Source organism: Harmonia axyridis, chromosome 6 (assembly GCF_914767665.1).
Source record: "Harmonia axyridis chromosome 6, icHarAxyr1.1, whole genome shotgun sequence".
NCBI classification, from domain to species: Eukaryota; Metazoa; Arthropoda; class Insecta; order Coleoptera; family Coccinellidae; genus Harmonia; species Harmonia axyridis.
This window is the reverse complement of record NC_059506.1, coordinates 7532334-7556635: the sequence shown is the minus strand read 5'-3', so window position 1 is coordinate 7556635 and position 24302 is coordinate 7532334. Positions and strand designations below refer to the sequence as shown.

Below are 24302 nucleotides of genomic sequence, written 5' to 3'. Positions count from 1 at the left end.
TTACATTTCAAATATGATTTCTGGCATAAGACTGCCAGAAAATCTGGCTCGGCTGGCTCGGATGTAGTCCAATCTGGACGTCCAATTTTCGATGACTTTTTCCAACATTTGTGGCCGTATATCGGCAATAACACGGCGAATGTTGTCTTCCAAATGATCAAGGGTTTGTGGCTTATCCGCATAGACCAATGACTTTACATAGCCCTACAGAAAGTAGTCTAGCGGTGTTAAATCACAATATCTTGGAGGCCAATTCACAGTTCCAAAACGTGAAATTAGGCGGTCACCAAACGTGTCTTTCAATAAATCGATTGTGGCACGAGCTGTGTGACATGTTGCGCCGTCTTGTTGGAACCACAGCTCCTGGGCATCATGGTTGTTCAATTCAGGAATGACAAAGTTAGTAATCATGGCTCTATACCGATCACCATTGACTGTAACGTTCTGGCCATCATCGTTTTTGAAGAAGTACGGACCAATGATTCCACCAGCCCATAAAGCGCACCAAACAGTCAGTTTTTCTGGATGTAACGTTATTTCGACATACAAGGAGGATTAGCTTCTCCCCAAATGCGGCAGTTTTGTTTGTTGACGTAACCATTCAACCAGAAGTGCGCTTCATCGCTAAACAAAATAAAATGGACGTAGTGCGCGATACGTATTCCGCACAGAACCATTATTTTCGAAATAAAATTGCACTATTTGCAAGCATTGTTCAGGTGTGAGTCTATTCATGATGAATTGCCAAACCAAACTGAGAATAAATCACTTGACTGCTGTTAAATCTGTCGCTATCTTGAACAGTAATGCCAACTTGAAGTTATATACCTCGAAAAAAAAACACCCGTTATGTCCTTGATGGAGTAGACCTTACCTTTCCACGTGGCCCCAAAGAAAAGTCTAAAAGTGTCAAATCACGAGATTTCGGTGGCAAAATTGCGATTGTTTCGTTGCTTTTGTGGCACTTCAAGCAGTTTTGGTGGTAATGAACGTCGTCCACTTCGATATCTTACAATTCTGGCCTCAAAAGCCGGTTGGTTAACGTAATATATTCACCATAACAGTTGCACTAGTGTTATTTTCGAATAAGTAAGGTCGAGTCACACACAGGGAGACTTTTCAACAATCATTCTCAGATTTTCCGAGTCCCAAATGCGACAATTCTGCCTTTTTTACGTAGCCTCATAGTGAAAATGGGACTCATCACTGGAGATGAAAATCCGGATCATTTTGATGCATTTCAAGGACCAATCAGTGAAGATACAACGTTACTGGTGATTGACCACCTTGAGTTCTTATGTTCAACTTTAAAAGTCTTTATGTAAAAGTCGTTTGTGGAATGCCTAATTCCCAAGATCGATAAGGAATCGACAAACCTGAGTTTTCTTCCTCTACGTTATTTACGGGCTACAACCCATTGTTCTTGAGCGACGCACACGATTCTTGACATCACTAACTTGCCCCAACAGCTCAAATTTTTCCACGAGTCACACCATTATCTGCCGACAGGTTCTTCACGACGATCCAAAAGTTCTTTAGTTTTGCGAACTGTGACTGCAAGCAGAATGTTCACCATTTTTGTAGTGAATTTTCACAATTCCAATGCGTTTTTGAACCGTGTATCGTTCCATTTTTAATATTATCGTAGTTCTTACTTGGAAAATGTCAAAAAATGACAGCTTCAAAAGTGACAGCTGCCCAGATAGACTCAATATGAATCCTCCTATTGGAAAACCCTGTAACTGGATATTCTCCTCCATTCAGAACTTATGTTGATATTGACAGAAATAATAATAAATTCCTACTGAATTGCTGTTCAGTCAGTTCACTATTCTTTAAATGAGAAATATATCTTCCATTTGGGCTATATCTTCCAAACTGTTTGTCGAATGCTTGTCGAATGGCGATTTTAAGAGAGGTCTATACTGCTTCAGCGATCAGTTCAAAAAGTAGTACACTTTATTTCATATTCATATAAAGTTTTCACTATTATTCATTTTAAAGAGTTCAGCATAAAGTTCTTATTTGAAAATTTTTTTTTTGGACGGAAAAAAAATTAGATGAATTTTTAATTGAAGAATAAATATATGCATGGCTTGATAATACTTTCCGAACAAACATTTATTTTTTTCATGATTTTTCACATAAAAATACTATACAAAAACCTTGTTGAAGGCTGAAAATGTGGTTCTTTCAAAAATAGAAATGAATTCTGGCATGTGGTAAAAAAAGAATGTAAATCACAGGAACGTTTGCGATTGCTACACTCATCCTGAAAAGTGGTGGGATGTCGAAAACACTGGAGAGAGAGAGAAGTAGTTAAACTTTGGCAGATCACGAGAATGTCACGTGGTATAAACTCCTCTTAACAGGTGCATTCAAACCTCAAATCTATTTTCTCTATCTATTTCAGTATCATAATGAGTTGATTACGGTTTAAAAACAGTACTGTAATTAACTCATTACTGCTTTGTTTTCAGTTATATTTTTCGTTTTGTGATTGTTTACACTCCCTTACGATTCTATCAAATTTCAACACACGTCAATAATTGATTTTCAACATTTGCAGACCTAATTCACGAATTTAATGCGTAACTATAAATAATTTCGAAATTCGAAAAGTACGATTCTAATTCAAATTCAGTTATCTGTCAATTTTCGTAACAGTCTCACCAACTGCCAAGATACAATAGGTACATAAGTCACTATTTCGACAATATTTCACAAAACTTGACTGAAATAGAGAAATTATCGTCTAATACTCGTTGCAGAAGGCAATTCCAACACTCATGCGTTCAAAAACTCGCTCCTTTGTCTCTCCTTTTCGAATTTCTTGTTCGTGTTGGAATGGAAGCCCATTCTGCAATTTGTTTCTGAATATACTATAAAAATTGCAAGACTCTAGTTCTTTCGAAAATTATTTTGTTTACGATCCAACACATAAACAATTGACTATTGTTACAAATTCTTCATCCATTTCAGTAGAACTTCGGTAATCACAGGAATTGAGTTGAATTGGCAACCCCTAGAACGAGCTCGTAAAAAGGAGGATTCAATTCGATGCATTACTTTTCTTGGCGTACGAACATTTTTCAGCGATTCAGCGAACATCCTCATTATGAAAGCGCGCCGAACTGGTGTGATTTGAGTCTAGTCGAGAAGCCTATAAAATGGTGTATAAATACATAGTAAGCTGAATCGCAAGATAATTGTTTGAAAGAAGTCCTAATTATCTAGTATAAGTATACATTTGCGGGATCACTGCTAAGGCCACTTTAGGTCGACCAACTATCAACCGAGTCTGACAAGGGTAGCCAACACTATAAATAGAAACATGTCTTTAACTACTCTTGACTCTTTTTCTTACATTACATCTTGCCATTCCTTTGGCCCGAGGGAGTATCTCGATTTACAGAGGATGCTCGTAAGTATATTTCACGTTATTTGAAGGTATTTCTGTTCGATTGGTAGCGTCTCGAATTCGTTCCCTGTATCTCGTTCGTTTTTATGAGGTCGAGAATTCTTTTATGCGAAGTTTTTGCTGAAAATTTCTGTATGTCTGAATAACATTGGTACACTATTGAAATATATATCTGAAATACAGCAATTCTACTTGGGAAAAAAATAAAATAATAATAATAGAGGATGAGATATTTTTTTATCAATTTTTAGCAATAGAGGAGATACAGGTAAATTTGTAACGAAACGAATGTACTGCGTTCAAACTTTTTGATTTGTTGTGATTTTCCAATATTGAAAAAAATTATATTCATTGAGGAAATTCGATAATATGTACGTTATGTTTATAATAACATATCTATTAGGTGTAAGACTTTGCTTCCGCCGTTTTGCAATAGATGAGTGTAGCTTTAGGTGGTAGTCGAAATAAATAAATCGTAGATGTCATACAATGAGCTTAGGTATTTGTAAACATAACGCAATCGAAAGATTAGTCAGTATATGTCTGCATCCTAAAGTTATTCTCGTCATGGCGGTAGAAGAGAAAAGGTTTCTTGAATATGCAGAATTGGGGGCATTACTTCATCGAGACTCGTGTCAAACGCAACAAGTATCGGCAGGATCATTTGGCTGAACGCAACAAGCCATTTCAAAACGCCTGAAAGTATGGGAATGATGCAGAAACAAGGAAATTGAACGAGTTGAAGCCGAGAGATGTTGAAGTGGTCAAGACGTACTTGGAAACGTTGAAATGGGAAGTCTTACCCCACCCGCCGTATTCTCCAGACATTGCTCCTTCGGACTATCACTTGTTTCGATCAATGGCACACAGCCTGGCTGAGCAGCCGGTCTTATGAAGAAGTAAAAAATTGGATCGATTCGTGGATCGCTTCAAAAGATGACCAGTTTTTTTCAACCCGGGATTCGTACGCTGCCCGAAAGATGGGAGAAAGTAGTGGCCAGCGATGGACAATACTTTGAATAATGAATGTATAACTAGTTTTTTACAATAAAACCTCGAATTTCGGAAAAAACGACGGAAGTAAAGTTGTACGCCTATGTACATAATATACGGCCCTTTGAATCCAGGTCATTTTGACCAAATGTTTGTAATTTTCGAATACATAACGAATTTCAACTTTTGGTGATAATGACAATGTTTGTGTCTCTGACAAGGGGCAGATTCAGAGGTGGTACAGGGGCAATTGTTTCAGACAATTAATTATTACTCCACTGTCACGGTAACCAGTGAAGTAGTTCATCATTTATTTAATTATCATAATTTTGAACTTATAGTAAGTTCTGGAAAACATCATTCACTGCATTGCACGGCTAATTCTGATACTTCTTCTGTTTCTTCACGTGTATCAATAAGGACTTCAAGAATCCGAATCCCAAGACTTTGCTGTCGACCTTCGACAAGCGCCGTGGGATGAAAAATTATATATGGATGGCATAAATAGAAAGACCGAACACGTAATGTTCAATAGAATAATTTTCATATAGAGGCTCAAAATAGTCGGGAATTCGGGATAGAAAATACACAAACATGATAACAATATTCTCGGCGAAGATCTTCATTTGATCATACATTTCATTTCAATATAATGCTTGGACCTTGTCATTATGTGTGAAATTCAATATCATGCGAATGTCCTTCGCCTGATCTCCTACAGGACTTGATCCTTGTGTTGTAATTATCAGATCGTCATTAGTCAGCAAGAACTCTGTTTCTCCATATAGGTGTAGTGATTGGTTTATGTATTCGTTTACAAAATGAGCTGACATATTTAAATTGAAGGGCTTGTTTTTATTCAAAAAAAATCCTTTCACCCTTCCTTTCCACCAGAGTTGACGTCGCATATATTATAAATAAATATGAAAACAAAACTAGCCATCGCGTGAAAAATGTGATTCGTCGTTGAAGAAAATTCGATGCGAAAATCCAAACGTTGTTGTTCCAGCAACCAATCGGCTTATAGGCTACGCGTTCCACGGTCAGATGACTTCAGTTCTTGTTCTGAACTTTATAAGGAAAGAGATGCGGATTTTCATGCAAAATACTCCATAAAGTGTTGTAAGAGAGGCCCAAATAATGTGCACGTCGAAGAATGGATAAATTTGAATCGTTTTCAACACTTTCAACACTGCAGTAATTTTCGGTCGAGAGTCCATTTCGATTATGAATGGGACTTGAGATATCAGTAACATATCCAGTCTCTTCAAATTTTTTCAATGTTTTACCAACTATATGCTCAAATGGACTATTTTCGAGTGTTCCAACCTTAATCTGCTTGTAATGCACGTAACGTACTTACTACATAATCATTAGTTTTGTAGTGAGTTTTCTTAATTCATGACGCTTTAGATGACAGTGCTGTTTGACATATGTCATTGAAACAGGGCTGTGAAATCCGGACCACGACATGGATAATCAAGTACAGCTGAACATTTCTATGTGGGTCCAACTGGAATAAAAGGGAATTATAGATGAGAATCTTATAATTTTCTTTCAATAACTATAAAATCAACAGTTTCCTGTTCTTAGCATTGACAGCTCGGTATCATAGCGATCGAACGGAACAAAGGATCAATAACTCATAAAGAATAAAATCTGCTATCCGTTCTTCAGACGTATGAAGTCTATAATCATTCTCCACCTATGTTGAAGTGTAGATTAAATCGCATGCGATTATCTGTATGCCTACTGGCTAATTTTATAATGATAAACATGCAGGTAATTGATACCTATCTCAGTTTGCCGTGCGTGGTGATAATCAGTTGTTTTGTAATGCCAGCTCTCACGGCACACCACGATGGGAATGTGACACCAGATTTTTCATCTGATATTGGCTGTCATTGGCACTGAGCAAGTGAAGAGGTTTCATTGCAAATCAATGCACTTGGATAAGTTGTGGCAAACGATATCAAAGATGGGAGGATATAGAATTTCGTCACGAACAAAAATAGAAAATTTACCACTTATTTATAATGCATGTTTTTGAATTAAGGGTTTTCCAACATGATGTATCATTTTGAATAACCCGCTATCTGGGCAGCTGTAACTATCGAAGCAGTCATCTGTTCACATTTGACAAATAAAAACTACTTCATCACTAAAAATGGAAAAATTTTGCAGTGACAGTTCGCAAAACTAAAGCACTTTTGAGTGGACTTGAGAAGATCTAAAAGAAAGAATTCTTGAAGTTATCGAGGACATCTTATAGTCGCAATTGTGCAAATTGGTCATGGAAAACATCATGAAAAGTGCTGCAACCGTAGCTGTGGCGGCCATCTGGCTGATATCGTTTTTCATCGTTAATGACATACCTTCTTGTTAATATAGAAAATTCTAAGAAAATATCGAAAAAAAATGAGAAAAAACTAATGTGAGAATGAAAATTCGGAGAAGTCACATAAGAGGTTCTGCAGAAGGTGAAGAGTTATTTATTTTTTCATCGAGGTTTGAATTGATTACTTTCAAACTCCCTAAAATATAGTCCTCTGTCTTTTTTATGTCCAAGTAGATTTCTTGAATCCGAGGAAGTCCTTGGATTCCATTGATGGATGGCAAAGCAGTATATCCAGACTTGGGACTGAATTTCCAGAATAATGATAAGTTTATTGCAATGAATAAAAGATGTACATATTATATGCTATTCATTCAATATTCACAATTTCCACACTATATATCAAGTTTTATCGTCGTCACAAATCTTCTGTCAGAACAATTTTTTTTTTGGAGATGAATAATCGAACATACATACATCAATACATCATTGAATAGATTTGATCAAATTTTCTTCATTGAAATTTATTACTTGCATGTTAACTTATACCAGTTGAGATTGGACAACAATAAAAGCTGCCAGAAAAGTGTGTTCTAGTTACTTTATGGTAACTTATGCCGGAAATTATAGTCGATGGGTACTTTGTACTTGAGTACGTATACAACAGATATTCCGAAGTCTTGGGTACGTACATGGTATAAAGAAAGCAATAAAATGAGTACCTACGGGCATTAGTAACTTTGAAGTATCTGAGTTCCTCGATTTTAGTTCGTTTTAGTTTTTGACAAAAATTAACTAGTGTCATATAGCTATTTTTCAATGACTTCTTCAGCAGCTTGAACAAAATACAAATTTCTTCAGAGATGCTTTGGTCGGACGAAGCTACTTTTACTTTGGATGGCACGAATAACTGCCATAATAAGTATACATGGTCTCTAGAATTTGCTCGTGCTTCCAAAGAAAAAGTTTTCAACATAGTTTTTAACAATTACGTACTTCGAATTCACGGATTTACTTGACTTTCAAGCTACTCGACTTGGTTTTACTAGAAATCAAGTCGAGTTCAAGTCAAGTAGCAGTTTTTTAATGTAAAGTACTTATTTATCTAGTACTTGAAAAATCTAGATAGTACATTCTATCAAGCTTATTGACTTTCAGCAGTTTTATTTTATCGTATGCATATCAATAAGAAATGATGAAATGAGAAGGAAACTTGCAAATACACTTTTATTCATGAATCTTATTGTATAAAAGAACCAGAAATATAAACTTTTCAAAATGGAAACACTAGTAAAATGTTATGTTAAACACAACAAAATGTAGAATATAAAAACGAATAGTTTCTTTATATTGAGAAACCTCCAAGCACTGTTTGATAACATCATTTCCATCCAGGATCTAAGACACATGAGACATCTTATGGATTTTTCGTTAAATCTTTTGCGGTTTTTTTTAACAGTTAGAGCAGCTCTGGAAAATTGTCCTTCAACAGGAGCTGAAGATGTTGACGTTGATAAAAAACTTTGGCCATTTTTTGCAAAGTTTGGAAAAACGTTTTCATACCTTTTCCAATATCATGCTACTTGACATGATGAATCCCTATTCCTAAGCGTTTGAAATGCCCATGCTTACTTACAATTTTCAGAAAACGATTTCATAAACTTATTGGAAGATTTTCCTGTAGATTTGGTATACAATCATATGTGGTATCAGCATGAAGGGGCACCATCGTATATTGAATGAATGGTTGTCGCCTGGTTAATCCAAACTTTGTAAGTTGAAACTTCATGACCAATAACGGAAACGAAACCTCAAAAAGCAAGAATTTTATTGTTTATTTTTTATTTAGAAAATCGGCCTGTATACGTTCTTTAATTATTCGTCTCGAGTTTTGAATCCCCATGTATAGAATACATTCCTGAAGGTTGGTTCATTCCTCATGTGTAGGGATTCATCAAGCTAGTAGCTTGATATTTTTTACCAACAACTTGAGTTGAAAATCAAACTCGTGACAAATTACATACTTGAACTTGACTTGACCTGATTTGAGATTAAATGGCCGGGCGTTATGAAATAGACTAATTTCCTGACTGAACCACGTGCTGACAGTTATGAATATATTTTAGACTGATTGAAGAGGCACAAAAAACGTTTTTCCAAACTTGGCTAATTTGACCAAAGATTTTTCATCAACCCCAGCATCTTTGGTTTCTGTTGAAAGATAACTTTACACAGTTACAAGCACCCGCAATAGATAAGGCGAAAAATCCATAAGATGCCTCATGTGTATAGATTCTGGATGGAGAATGATGTAAACAAATAGTGGTTTTGAAGGTTTCTCAATATTAAGAACTTGTATTTTTTTATATTTAATATTTTGTAATGTTGAATAGGGATTTTATTTGTGTTTCCATTTCCAAATAGTTGATATTTTTGGTTCTTGTATACCATAAGTTTCATAAATAAATGTGTTGTTTGCAAGGTACCTTCTCATTTCATCATTTTCTGATTAATGTGCACACTGCATAATAAAACTGCTGAAAGTCAAGTAGCTTGATAGAATGTACTTGATTTTTCAAGTACTCGATGAATAAATACTTGACTTGACATTGAAAAACTACTACTTGACTTGAACTTGACTCGATTTCAAGTCAACTAGCTTGAAATTGAAATAAAACCGTGAATATCTGATTAGGAAACACGAATTCGAAGTAATTGTTAGTTAAAGACTTTGTAGGAAACTCCTTCTTTTGAAAGCACGAGGAGAGGTCAGTGACCATACATGTTCATTATGGCAGTTATTTATACCATGCAAAGTAAAAGTCACTTCGTCCGACCAAAGCATCTATGAAGAAAATTTTATTTTGTTCATGCTGCTGAAGAAGCCATTATGAGGAAAATCCAAAATGCTATATGATACTAGTTCTTTTAGTCAAAAACAGAAACGAACTAAGATAGAGTAACTCAGATACTTCAATGTTACTAATGCCCGTACTTATTGTATTGCTTTCTTCATAGCATGTCCTTACCCAAGACTTGGGAATGTCTAGGAATTTACTCAAGTACGGAGTGCCCATGGACTATAAGTTCCGGCATAAGTTACTATAAAATAGCTAGGACACACTACACAATAAAACTGCTAAACATCAAGTAGCTAGATAGAATGTATTTGATTTTTCAAGTACTAGATAAATAAATAAAAACACTACTTGACTTGAACTTGATTTCAAGTCAAGTCAATTGAAGTAGTTTGAATATCAAGTCAAGTCGTGAATCTCTACTCACGAATCATTCTATATGCATTTTTTGTTGTTTTTGAAATAACATAATCCCTTCATGAAGTTTTTCTACTAGAAGTTCAATCACCTTCTATTGCTTTATATCCAACGCTTCGGACACTCCTCAATTTCTTTCCATATCCTCAAAATGGAAATAATTGATCTGTTTATAAAAAGGAAACATCCTCTTTAACGGAAACCGTCGCGAATTTGTATGCTAATTGGCTACACTGGCTTACGCAAATCTTGTTCCGCACTCCATTTCATTCATACAATCGACGACCATGTTGCTGAGTCGAGTCCTTGACAATGGTTCTATAAATTAAAACAAGTACCAAGTAGTTCTCGAAATCATTTCTTCGCCATGTACATGACACGTTTATTAATTGATGAATCACGCGCGAGTTTTTATCGAAGCACACAGGAAATGCCTTGGTGCTATTTAAATTAGGAACGGTTCTATTAATGCACATCAGAAAAGTGATGTGGTGTGTTGAGATTTGTTCCTATCTCTATTTTAGATCATATTAGAGCTCGAGGTCGACTCGAAGGGCTTCCCTTGAACTGTTCCCATGACCTGTGTTGGTAATTTTGCGAGGATTCGGAAGGATATAGATTGATGAGTTTGATAAGATACCAGAAACGTTTTCAACTGACATTGCTGGTTCTGAAAAGTGGGGTAGAATTTTGGTTTGAACTAGGTTGGTTGACACGACAGATTTCGACAAAGTAAATTAAGATGTGATTCATTAATGACATCTTATATTCACTCAAAAGCTGCTGACTGCAAGACTTTACTTTCTCCAGGTTTTTTCTGAGGTTCTGCTTGAATTTTCTATGGTTCCGACGATGCTATCAACACAAAACTCTGCACAAAGCTTGAAATCATTGTCCTACATGCCAAATCTCAACACGATCGGATATTTTGTTGAAATATTGGTATTTTCTTTTAGATTGTTTGCTTGAATTTTTTTTGATGCTCTGATCAGCTTTAAATTTTGTAAGGAGCGTGAAATTGTTGTTCTATACAGGGTGTTCCTGAATCCGAGGTAGATACAAACGAACATGATCATTTTCAGCGATCAGTTCAAAAATAAGTACGCTAAGGACCATCGATTTATATGAGGTTTTCACTATTATTCATTTTGAAGAGTACGTCATTACGGAAAGTCCTTATTTATCAATTTTTTTGTAATGGAAAGAAGAATTAGAAGAATTTTTCATTGAAGACAAAATATATGTATAATAAAACTCTCTGAAAATTTTTTTTATGAATTTTTACATGAGAATATTATACAAGAAAAACCTTGTCAAAGGATGAAAAACAATTTCCTTAAAATCAAAAATGAAAGGAACATTTCTTCCCCTTATGTTTTTTTCCGATTCGATTTTTTTTTCGCTTAGTATAGCGGGCATTCTGAAGTTTACCGGAATGTGATGGAATTTTATGTTCGGAAAAGATACATCACATCAATAGAAAACCGTATTCCGAAACTTTTTTCCTTCAATGCCATTCCATTTGCGAGATAACTAATAATTACATTTTCTCATGGATTTTCAACAGCCTGTACATTTTCAACCGAGCCGATTCGGAAAAAAAGGTATAGTAAAAACTGTTCCCAATCTTCGGTTGAAATATATGTCAAAGACTCACCCTGTGTATTTCACTTTGAAGTTAGTTTTCATCATATGGTATGCTAATTTACTGTGTGATATATTTTTTTCCGAAACAGTGCTCGCTTTTTTCTCCAGAACTTTTTTTGGTTTACCACTGATAGTAAAAAAAAGTAACTTTGGTCCAGTACTACACTTTTTGGCTTCTTGCTTTCTTGGTATCTGCCACCGGCATTTAAGAAAAATATTTCAAACAATTATTTAGTAATCCTCAGGAAAATTCAAATTTCAATGAAGATACAGTTTGTAAGCTGTGCTGTGATGAATATATCAATTATAAGTTTTGGTACTCATTTATCCAATCTGTAGCGAAGATTCGATTGAATGGTATACTCATCACAAAAATGTAGAACTACAAGAAACACCATGCATCTCAAAAAAGGTTTTGCTGGCTCATGTTTATAAGGCTTTTTTTCTTGAAATTATCTAAAGAATCTTTCATTTTCCTTTGTACCTCCAATCAAGGACTCCCTGTACACACGCAAAATTTCAACCTGATCGGATCTATTGTCACTAAAGTAAAAGGTTTTCATTTTTTTCATTCATTCATATTACTAACTTCAGGTTAATCATTAAAGAGTGCGCCGGCATCAAAGAGTTTGTTGCGCAATGCGGAGAAGGTTTTTCTCGAAAGCTGCTAATCATTTTATGCTTCTCAATTATTCCACATAAGAGGAGATAGTATCACTACTTTGAAATTTGACTTAATTTTGTTTTGAAACATCTACGCGGCCCGGGAACATATTTGCAAACTCAGGGTTGGCCCATAACATGTCAAAGGTTGCCCATACCTTTAAGGCATAGGCAGAGGCTCATGCTGCCTCGATTTGGTTCAGCCATGTTTCAGCACACTTTCATCTTTAATGCGGTGTAGTTGCATAAAGAAATGCCAATTGCAGGTGAGGTTTTTTTTCTTTGAAATCGTTGAGAACAGAATTGAAGAATATACTGTTTTTGAGCCAGTTACAGATTTTGTATATTATGTTCATTTTTGTGAATATTTCAGTTGTATATTGATCGGGTTTATTTATGTTCTTTTTCTCTTATTGATTTTTGTGTTTTTCTTTATTTGTATTTTGTCGGGATTTGAGTAGTGTAGCCTTGGCTAGACTAATAGCGTTTTCTGCTTGTTGCACTGGTGCGGACTAGTGCTGCTATTCCGGTATATAGTTTTCCACTTATCTTTTCGGTGCGCATTTTTTGTTGACGTTTTCTGATTATGCCCTCTTTGCTCTTAGTGCGCACCTATGGCAACCTTTTTAGCACTGCCTCTGGAAGTCGGTGCATCATTTCCAGTGCAAATATGGCAGATAACAACAAGATGTTTACTTTTTGTGGAGGGTTTTCAGAATCCTCTTCATTTTTTAGCGGTGATTAATTACAATTTTGACTAAAGAAAATTTTGGAAATAAATCACGAATAGAGCCCTAACGGTCTAATTTTTCCTGCATTGACTGATATTAAATTGATATGTTTTGTTATTTAAAGGAAGAAAAATTGGTTTTGGCAGCTGAGGGCTCTGTAGAAAAACAATTTACCTATTACCAACTCAGTTTACAAAATTTTTGGGAATATATGTGAACGATGAACTGAAATGGAAAGAACATATTTTTAAGCTAGGGAGTAACTTGACTTCGATCTTTTTTTTTTAAGAGTACTGACGAGATATCTGGACAAGATCTCCATGAAAATCATCTACCATGCAGTTTTTGAGTCTGAAGCAAAGTATGAAATCATGTTTTATAGACATACTCCTGAAGCAATTAAAATTTGCAATCTCCAGAAATGGGCACTCAGAATCTAAGATTCAGACAAACATGTAGAGGAAAATTTAGGAATAATGGAAATCTGACTGTTATGGCAATGCACATACAGGAATGTCTGATTTTTGTTCTCAAAAACAGAAATAAATTCGAATTGAACTCATCCAACATATAACACAAGGAAAACGAACCTAAAATTTCCAATTCACAAAAAAACATTTATAGAGAAAGGACCTGAATTCATATGTATAAAGTATTTCAGCCTGACATGATAAAGAATGAAACTAGCTTAAGCACCTATAAAAAGAAAGTGTATGAGATCCTGCTTGATATAGAACCTTATAATATTGAAGAATTTCTGAATGGGGCAAAAACTTGGAACCATACAACATCTCGATAGCAGAGTCTATCTTGTTTTTTTTTTGACGATATTTCATCTCGGGGAATACTTTGTTAGCGTTGTATCTTTTATTTGAAATAAATCATATTATTATTATTCTACATATTTTTGAACTTGAAATCACCTAGTCAAATTTATCAGGGGACGTTTTGTCGATTTCAAAAAAAGGCCCTGAAATTGTTTAAAAGTACGTAGCTCTATAGTGAAAAAACGACCCAGCTTTTGAAGTGCATTTGCATTTTTATAACTGTTGAGAGCTCCCATTCGATTTTATTAAATTTGGCGATTGGAATTTGTTTTATTTTACAACAAAGAGTGGTATTTTCAGTGAGAAAACATTTTTGTGTTAACGAGTATGTCTTGGTTTATTATCTGACCTGTAAAATGTAGTCGTAAGAGGTCTCTGGTTAAAGTGCACTGAATGGAGCTTGCGTTTTAAGCTTCAGTTATCACAATGTCAATTCCTAGGATAACCCTAAGGTGCATCGAAACCCTGGTGTGTGTACTGATTCGATTTTCTCAGACCTCTTGAGATATCCATCTGTTGATTTGGTGTTCTGCTTCACCAGAGTTCTGTAAGGTAGCGGTCTTCAGAAATTTTTGAATTCCGACTATCTGCCTAATGTCGTTTAAAAATGAAATACTGATTTTAGACTTTACATACTTTCACAATAAATTACAATTCACTTCCTCCTCTCCTGTTTTGTCTGATAGTTTTACAGTTATAAGTAGATACACCAGGTTTTCTATGCATCTTAGATAACCAGCAAAAGTGCAATACCTCACATGTTGCACACTTGCCCTGGTGAAGCAGAAAACGCTATAAAATTGCCAAAATAAATAAGACATTATAATTACTAATTTGACATTTTCCATAATGACCATTTCATTCGTTGGGTTTAGTTCCAAAAAGGTTGTTACAGGGAGATGACTACTTTTCCTTCCGTCCTATTTTGGAGCTCAAAAATTTTTGTGTAACTGTTAAAAATATTGTTGTAGTTTGTGAGATTGAGTGCTGAATCGATGTTATAACATAGCAAATCGTCATAAATGTGGAAGATGGTTGTTATAAACTATGTTTGCCACTGTGGGATGATATAGGTTAATCCTAGACTCCGTGACCCCAGGAATCATTCCACATTACTATTATCGATTAAATTATTTTATATTACATTACTTGATTTTGGGTACATAGCATTACTGCTGAGCCCAACTCATACTTTGGTCCACAGTGGGGGTTTACACTGCCTAAAGTATGGTACTTTGAATGAATGAATGAATGAATGAATTCGTTGGGTTATTATTATTATTCAAAACGTAAATTCCAAATTATCGAAATAGTAGTTAATGCTTCTCGACGCTTCTCTAATGATTTTCCACTTGAATATTTAGCCGATGCAATAAACTTTAACGCGTCGCACATCCTGTGCAGCTGAACCTATCGGAAGAAGAGCCACAGGAACTACCCAGTCCGGTGTACCAATAAAACCAATCTTATCGGTTGGACATCCTGTGCGTCACACGCGTTACAGCCTCGGCCCAGTAGTGGTAGCCAAGTGCAGAAAAACGCCGGATCGGCGGATTTGCAGGAAAGAAGACGGCTCTCTCGCGAGGCCGATAAGATTGCTCCTTTTGGAATACCTGATGGCGCCCACGTACGGCGCCAGTGCTCGTTATTCAGTTATTCGCCGGACGGGGTACATAACATAATATTATCTGCGAGTGCCCCGGATGGTATTGGCAATTGCGCCCAGACGAAGAACTGGTCTAGGTGAGATTATTAGGAGGAATTGTCGCCACGTCTTCTCTCATCTTCTGCACAAGATCCGATAGGATGGATAGTTTTGAAGGGAAGTTATTTTTGTGCAGTCGCAAGTATTTATGTTGTTATATCTGCACATAGTACCGGCTGATCCACTTATAGGTATTGCTAACGCCAATTTTCTAGAAAATAGCCGAATATTCTTTCATTCTCTTGACAGCATTTTAGCACGATTTGATTTGAGATGCACATAAAAAACATATAATTAAAACGCTAGACATTGCGGTGCTGCCAATTTTTTTATTCGCAGGAACAGACCGTTTTTATTATGCCATTCGAAAGATGAATTCATTCTATTTTTTTCAAAGTAACGTTTTTTTTCAGTTTACACCGTTACTGATCTGCACTATGTTTTATGTTAATTCTATTCCGTTTATTTTTTCTATATTGTGACAGTATATGCCTTGATTTGGAGACAAAATTATGACTTATAAAAGGGCCATTAAAGTTTCCTTTTTATGCGTCCAGAATAAGCTAAACCTCAAGTTGTGGCGATTTCCTCCTTTTTTGCGTTTATGGGTTCCCTAGTTTATTTTTGTGGTTTTTAGATGAATGCTTCTTTTTCTTGTAATATGATTTTCATAATTTGGATTCTCATATGGTATTCCCATGCGTGTGTGCTACACAATGTGTGTAATGGCATTTGTTGTGATCGGCTTATGTAGTCACTGCACAGTATAATTTTACTTAATTTCAAAAAACTTATTCAAATAAATTGTATTGTATGGTATTTTGTATCTCAAAATCAAGGAGGCTGTATTATTATATTCAATTTATAATATATTTCAATAACAAAAAAAAATTCTTTCGATAACATTTCAAATCAAATGTGTGTTTCAAAATTCAATACCAAGATTGCAGGGGCGTATTTTTCAGGTCAAAATAAAACTTTATTTCTCATGAACATGTATTCGTGAACCGAACTATAGATCGTTAAAGTTTCATAATTTTTTTAATTTTTTTCTTCAAGCTCTTTCAGTTGGATTTGATATTAAGATCAAATTTGAAATATTTTAAATTTTTATCGTTTGAATATATCGGCCAAATTTTCTCCATTTATATATTTTGTTATTATTTATCCAAAAAAGGGTATACCAGTGCAATACCTATCGAAAAAAAACAATCGTTTTCGAGTTACAAGCATTTTGATGAGTAAATATCAAAATATTTTTTTTTATGAATATTGGAAGCTGTTTATTGTTGCACCCAAAATCTCCACCTCGTCGATTTCATGGTTACGAAAATATCAATGGGTAATTTTTCTTGATTTTCTTGAATTTTTCCTAGTGTTATTCTTGAATTTACCGTTTCACATCTAAAGGCAAATTTTCATTTAAATCGAACATGCAGTTTTAGAAATAGCAGGTTCACAAAATTTCGAGCAGCTCTATTTAGGGAACCCATTGTAGCATTTTGCCAATAAACGAACTTAACGGTGCGTTATTGAACTCCGAACAGTCCGAACCAATTCTGAAAATAAGAGCGTAGATATGGAGAGGGAGTACATACTGAGGGTAAATACCTCCCTTCAACTCCCTCAAGACCAAAATATAAAATTTCAGAATTTTCGCCAAGACGAAGAACGAAAATTTTTCGATAAAAATGAATTATGAATCATTTTACTTTTCTTTTATCTTTTACGGTTTATGAGTTCAATATAGCTTTCAGGATGAACACTTTTAATGCACTACGTGGACGTCCACGTCCGGAGTTTATTATTTTTTTATCTATCCGCTTGTTTTTCAAAGGCCGGATTACTTGTAGATTCTCTAACCTCTCACAAATGTATTTTGTCTCTGTATTACTTATTTTCCTAGCTCAACATGCAATTCAAGTGAGATTTTATAAAGTAAACCTGTAGACAAACAAAGAGCACAATTTTTAATAAATGAAATCACATCTTTGTTGAAAGAAGGAAAGGGCTGATGTAGAAAACTGTTACAAAGCGATATTTGCGGAAGTAGAATTGCTTTATTTAAAAATGATATCAAATCTTGTCAAGCTCTGAAATGATATAAGATTCAAATCCCCCTCCAGCTCATTTAATCGAAGCTTACTTCAGGAGTCTCATTTCGTTTCCATAATGATGTGTTCAAAGTTTTTGATAGAAATAATTCAATTCCCTCCACAAACATTGAATTTAGGCAGAATTTAAAATTCCAAAAAAATCGTATTGTCTATAGTTTAATGGTAACAAAATAAGAGTAGTGGTAGAAAAAATACACTGGTGAGACTGAAATTTCACCAAATTTTGACTGCACTAAAATTCTGTGATAAAAAGGACAAACTATATTACGAGTAAATGATTTTCTCTAATATTTCAGTATCGTAATGAGTTCATTACAGTTCTGAACACAGTGCTGTAATGAACTCATCACAGCATTATTTTCAGTTATATTTTTCGTTTTGTGGTTGTCTACACAGACTTCCAATCCTATCAAAATTCAACACACGTCAAATGTCAATATAATATAATTTGGATTAAGTGAAATGATTCGCGACATTATTCGCAATTTCTCTTAATTCTGTTGATGTTAAATCGATTTCGTCAGACATAATTAATGAATTAAATGCGTAATTATAAATTATTTAAAAATTCCAAACGTACGTTTCAAATTCAAATTCCGTAATCTGTCAATTTTCGTATCATTTCAGTAATATTTCAGTACAATAAGAGATGTGTGTTGTAGTATCAATAAGATGTAAAAACAGTTGTTTCGTCCTGTAGGAGGTTTACGATTCGTTGATTGTACATTGTGGTGAATCTCTGTCTTTCTCTTTCTCTATCAGTCACACCAACTGCCGAGATACAATACAAATGTCACCAGGATGTTCAATCTGAATTTTTCATTGAATTTCGACAATATTTCACAAAACTTGACTAAAATAGAGAAAATATCGTCTAATACTCGTTGCAGAAGGCAATTCCAACACTCATTTCAACACAATTTCTCATTCGTGTTGGAATAGAAGCCCATTCTGCAACTTGTTTTAAAATATACTATTATTTCCCTTTCACAACAATTGTTTTTGGGTCATTAGTTTGTAGGTATATGTTTTATTTATGTTTTTTCTGTTCATTATTATCTCAAATTTAGTAGTTTTTGTTGTCTTTAAAATGTTCCTTGTTGTGTTTCATAAGTTTTTATGTTTGATATAATATATTGTTGTGTACCTGAAAATTGTTTTTTTCGTTTACAAATCCCACAACACCCCTTCATCTAAGAAAAAAAAACATATATGTTCTTGCTAGAAAATTTCTAAGTTTTGGACATAATTAAATTTGAGGATGGGTTTATCTTCAGTGAGCCGAAACTTATCATTTTAGACCATACCTAGCCCAAAATTCAAGAATTATAGACATCTTGACAAAATGATGAAGTTTTTCAGATGAAAAGTTCTTGGTACTGTCACTGTCAATTATGAAAAGATTCACGTTTGTAGCATTTTTTCTCAATCTTAATCATACAAAATGGATAGTTCCAATTGAGGACATTCGTACACAGAGATATAGTGGAATCACGCCAACAGAAGCAGTTATGGCGACAGTGAAAATCTCGTAGAAAAACAGTTAACGCCATTAATGGGAATAATACAGCCACCTCTTACGAACGCTACCGTTTATTCGGCACGTCCTTGACCCCTAGACAGATTCGCAAAAGGAGATATTATCCATACATTAGACGTGAATCTTTCGACTTTATTCAGAATCCAGTAGCTCTGGCACCGAAGCATAATGCGAAATAACTGTTATTACATCAAAATCGGCGAACAGTTATCCGAATTAGTATACAAATGTCCATGTCTTCCTTTGATGTCTATACTGATAGAAGACCTGCGTTTTGATCGGAACCCAGTTGATTGATTGTTATTATGGTAATGAACGTCGTTTTGATCCGATCGTGTCCCGTATTTTCGATTCGTAGAATATCAGCGGGATACTTCTAGACGACATTCTCTACGAAAAAACTAGATTGACCCCTTAATAAGTAGATCAGCAAACGCGTTCTGATGAATCATCCGTGATAATCGATAAAAAATTCGAATTTCAGAACGTCAGTTCACGGCGATTAATATTGGTTTTACCGGAATACTTGAAAAATGGCGTGGAATTAGTTCTGGTCTACCCTGATTGAATAAATTATTCAACTCGCCATCTTCAAGTTCAGATGGATGAGTTGCAAAGACTATTGAGAATGGAATTTAGCTAACTTCGAATTATTTGAATGCAGATTGTGATTCATTTACATTTTTACTTTCAGGGGAAGATTAGAAGGTTATGTTTCACATTTTACAGTCGTTCTGTATTTCCATACTATCATCCCCGACTTTAGTCTATACGCGTAAGATATCTCCTCGCCGTTGGCTTCTCACTCCCCCAGATTCACTCAATCCCAGATATTTAAAATATCAGAAGGGTAGATCTCGGTCGTGTCCGGTCCTTGTGGTCCTCCTGGTCCTCGTCGAACTTCTTCTTCCTTGGACCTGTCCGTCACCTCCTAGGAATTTTCTCACCGTCCTTGCAGTACCTAAAAGAACAGCTTTTTGCATTATATTACAAATATACTCACTAAGTCCTAGTTGCTTGATATGTCTCTTGAGATTTTTGGGTACTATTCCTGTTGTTGAGATGATAATTGGAATAATTCTCGTTGATATCATTCCCCACGGCCGCTTTATAATGAATTCGAGGTCCGTATATTTTGAAATATTTTCGACCTCTTTTTGACGCATGTTGTTGTTATTTGGTATTGCTACGTCGATGAGTATTGCTGTCTTTTGATGTTAATGGACTAGTAGTATATCTGGCCTGTTGTGAGGAATTTTTTTATCAGCCAAAACTGTACGATCCCAGTACAGTTTAAAGCGTTCGTTTTCCAGGATGGTTTCCGGTTAGTACTTGTACTATATATACTATGTCTATACTATTATTATTATTATATATCAAATGTCGTTTGTGAAAAATCCCACTCTAAATTTTTCGTTTTTGTAATTTGTCGAACAAAAAAAAATGAATTTCAGAGCACAGAAATATGTTTATTATTTCCCCCTTACCTTTTCTAAAGAATTTCATAAACCATGAAGAAAGCGTAAAGAAAATATTGTTTTTACCTGAATTAAAACCTAGAACTTTTGTCAAAGCCTACCAGACAGTAAAGCCTATGAGATCAATTATCAGCCTCAAAAAATAAACATAGATAGAAGGAGCATATGTCATTTTCAGTAAGCAAATTTTGTCCCCAACATGAAGCGCGCGGAAATGAAAACATATCAGATATTTCACTCAATTCGCGAGTTTCGCACTTCTTATGTCCCATAGTGAATCAACGTTTCATATTAAATCAAAATACATTGAAATAAATACCTAAATATATCATAAATTCAGAAAACAAACTTCAAGCGCGCCAAACGACGTGAAACAACCGATGACACTAGGAGAGCAAAAGTTGCCAAACCTTGGATTTCTGCAGGTAGATACAGAAAAAAATGAATATTCTGCTTATTATAAATTCGACAATATGGAGAAATATCGGATTCCAAATATTCAAATTTCCATGTTTAATCGTGAATCACTCAAATAAATATATTTCATTCAATAATACATTCATAATGATATAGTAAAATTGTGGTTTTGAAAATATTTCACAATCCGACAACGTAATCTAACCATGTTGGGAACGTCTAGAAAATATTCGTATATTTGTTTTATTTATAGAAGTTTAGAGTTTTCCTATGACAGATTCAATTTTGAATAGCCCGCTGTCTGGACAGCTGTCACTTCTGAAGCTGTTATATTTTGACATTTGACAGGTTCGCAAAATTAAAGCCTTCTTGGGTCATCGTGAAGCACCTTCTCGACCGGCAATATTGAAACTGCTGGAAAATTTCAGCTGTTGGGATAAGTAAGTGATAAGTTATTGAGAATATTGTTGCTGTTGACGAAAACCCAGATTTGTCGATCACAGATGGTCATCGAGATCTTGTGATTTAACACTTTTATACTTTTTTTTGGACCCACGGAAAAGATAAGGTTAATGCTAATGGGCACAATCGATTTAGGACCTCAGAGATGAAATTCGTGAAGTTCTCATACATCCCCAAATGTGCGAATTGGTCATAGAAAACTGCATGAAAATTTTCTGTGTTATTACAAATTTTTGTGTTTTTTAAGAGGTTGAGTAAATGTAGTTATGTTAAACTTCGCCTCTTGATATGCATTTTCTCTTCTTCAATAAAGGCAATTTATTATTATTATTATATGGTGCTGCAGCCGTAGCCGTGGCGGCCTTTTGGTATATATAGTTTTTCATCGTTAATGGCATACCTTCCTCTTCACAATGAAATAAACATCCATTGTTTTTCTTAAAATATATTTTTTTTATATCAAAATGAAAACTTTTATTTGAAATCCCTTTAGTAGATACCGAAATCGTCAAGTTTTTGGAGAATGATTTTTGAATTTTTTGCCTCGAAATTTATTAATCAGGTTTTTAAATGCGTCTAGCAACCGATTTTGGTATTCAATTCCTTCGTTATGTGATTTTATTTTTTATTTTATTTATTTTATTTTGAAAATAATACATCCAACAGGCTGTGAAGCCCAATTACAGGTGTACATAATTAAACTATCTTATAAAATTATACAATAATTATACTATCAATATACAAAAAGCAACAAATCATGATAAGCCTACTACAAAAATATTCAAAAATATAATTTAATTCTGAAATGTACTGAACAATAAGTGCCTAAATTGGTATAAAGACAAGAAAAATATATCCACACTCTGAAGATTATTATAATTCCTGCACATTGACGTAAGTGGACAATAAAAATGATGCTGAGTATGAGGTACATCAATATGAAAAGTTAAATGTGATCTGGATGTAAAACGAGGAACATTCAAATATATTGACGAAAAAAGAATTGTCGAATCGATCCGTCCGTGAATTATCTTATAAAGGAAGACCAAATCATTAATTTCGTGGACCTTTCTTAGCGAAATGAAATTGAACTTATCCAAAAGAGAGTCGTAACTGTATCCTCTATCGGGATAATAACCATGTTTCTCTGAAAACCGAATTTGAGAAACCTCCTCTGTACACCCTCAATGCAAGTTACGTATTTTGCCTGGCAAGGATTCCACTCTGAACTGCAATATGTCAATTTACTCCTTACCACAGAGAAAACTGATGTGATGTTTTTTATCAAATTTTATTGAGGCGAATTCATCCGCTGTGTATGATTTCATACGTACTTGACTATACATTTCCTTTATTGAATTGAATCATGGTTGTGCCTGAATTGAATAAAAACACACCTGAAATAAATCATCTTTACAGCTAAAGATATTACAACATTGAAGGTCTGAGTGTGAGAACTATCAATCAGCTTGAGTTCCTTAAAATGATGTCACCCGGGTATTTCAAAGATTTTCTTCTTTATGGCTATAATTTGTTGATTTGAGTATGATCAATAACACGCATTTGTTCCGTGATAATGCAATCAAGGATATGCCATTAAATGTCACCCTTCAATATTGACAACAAACTGCATAAGAAATTCGATAGAATTCACAGAGGAATTGAACGTTCAAGAAAGACCTTCAATCCCTTCAAATAATCAAGAAAATTGTACAGATTGTTGAATTATTTCCTGAACATATCGCTCTATCACATCATCGCAATATCTGTAAACGATTATAGACTCGCTGATGACGAATTCATGGTCAAATTTTAGAATGTCCGTCCATACAGTCGTTCGAAAATGTTATTTTCCTGTCAATTTCAGAACTGTAGACACAATCTAGAAAAAAATTGAAATTTAGATGTAAGATAACAATTTAAGATTCGTGCAAAATCTCGAATCAGATCTGTTGTCACAGAAATTTTGGGAATTTATTTTCCAATATTCTTCTTGAATTTTCTATGGTCCTAATAGAGTGATCATCTTCAAATGTTGTAAGAAGATAGAAGATTTGAATTCTTAGTTTATATCAAAATTATGACATTAATCTGCCCAAACCTTCACTATTTTTTGTCTACAAATACAATTCCAAATTAGGAAGATATTCAAATCAACTGTACAAATTGAGTAAACGATTGATGAATTGAATAACTAAATTGACATAAAGAAAGACCTACGTTTTGAAATTTGTGTATTTTTTTCATTAATTTAATTTTTCTTCATCAGTATCTTATAACGGGTGTTTTTTTTCGAGGTATATAACTTTAAGTTGGCATTACTGTTCAAGATGGCGACCGATTTAACAACTGTCAAGTGATTTATTCTCAGTTTGGTTTGGCAATTCATCATGAATAGACTCACGCCTGAACAACGCTTGCAAATAGTGCAATTTCATTTCGAAAATAATGGTTCTGTGCGGAATACGTATCGCGCACTACGTCCATTAGCAATGAAGCGCACTTCTGGTTGAATGACTACGTCAACAAACAAAACTGCCGCATTTAGAGTGAAGCTAATCCTCAAGTGTATGTCGAAACACCGTTACATCCAGAAAAACTGGCTGTTTGGTGCGCTTTATGGGCTGGTGGAATCATTGGTCCGTACATCTTCAAAAACGATGATGGCCAAGACGTTACAGTCAATGGTGA

At 34.7% G+C, this 24302-nt stretch overlaps 1 protein-coding gene across 4 annotated transcripts in view; it reads left to right on the top strand.

Moving 5' to 3' along the window:
• The window catches only part of LOC123682728 (serine/threonine-protein kinase S6KL), a 129681-nt gene that overhangs the window by 76649 nt on the left and 28730 nt on the right, over positions 1-24302 (top strand). The window lies entirely within an intron of this gene.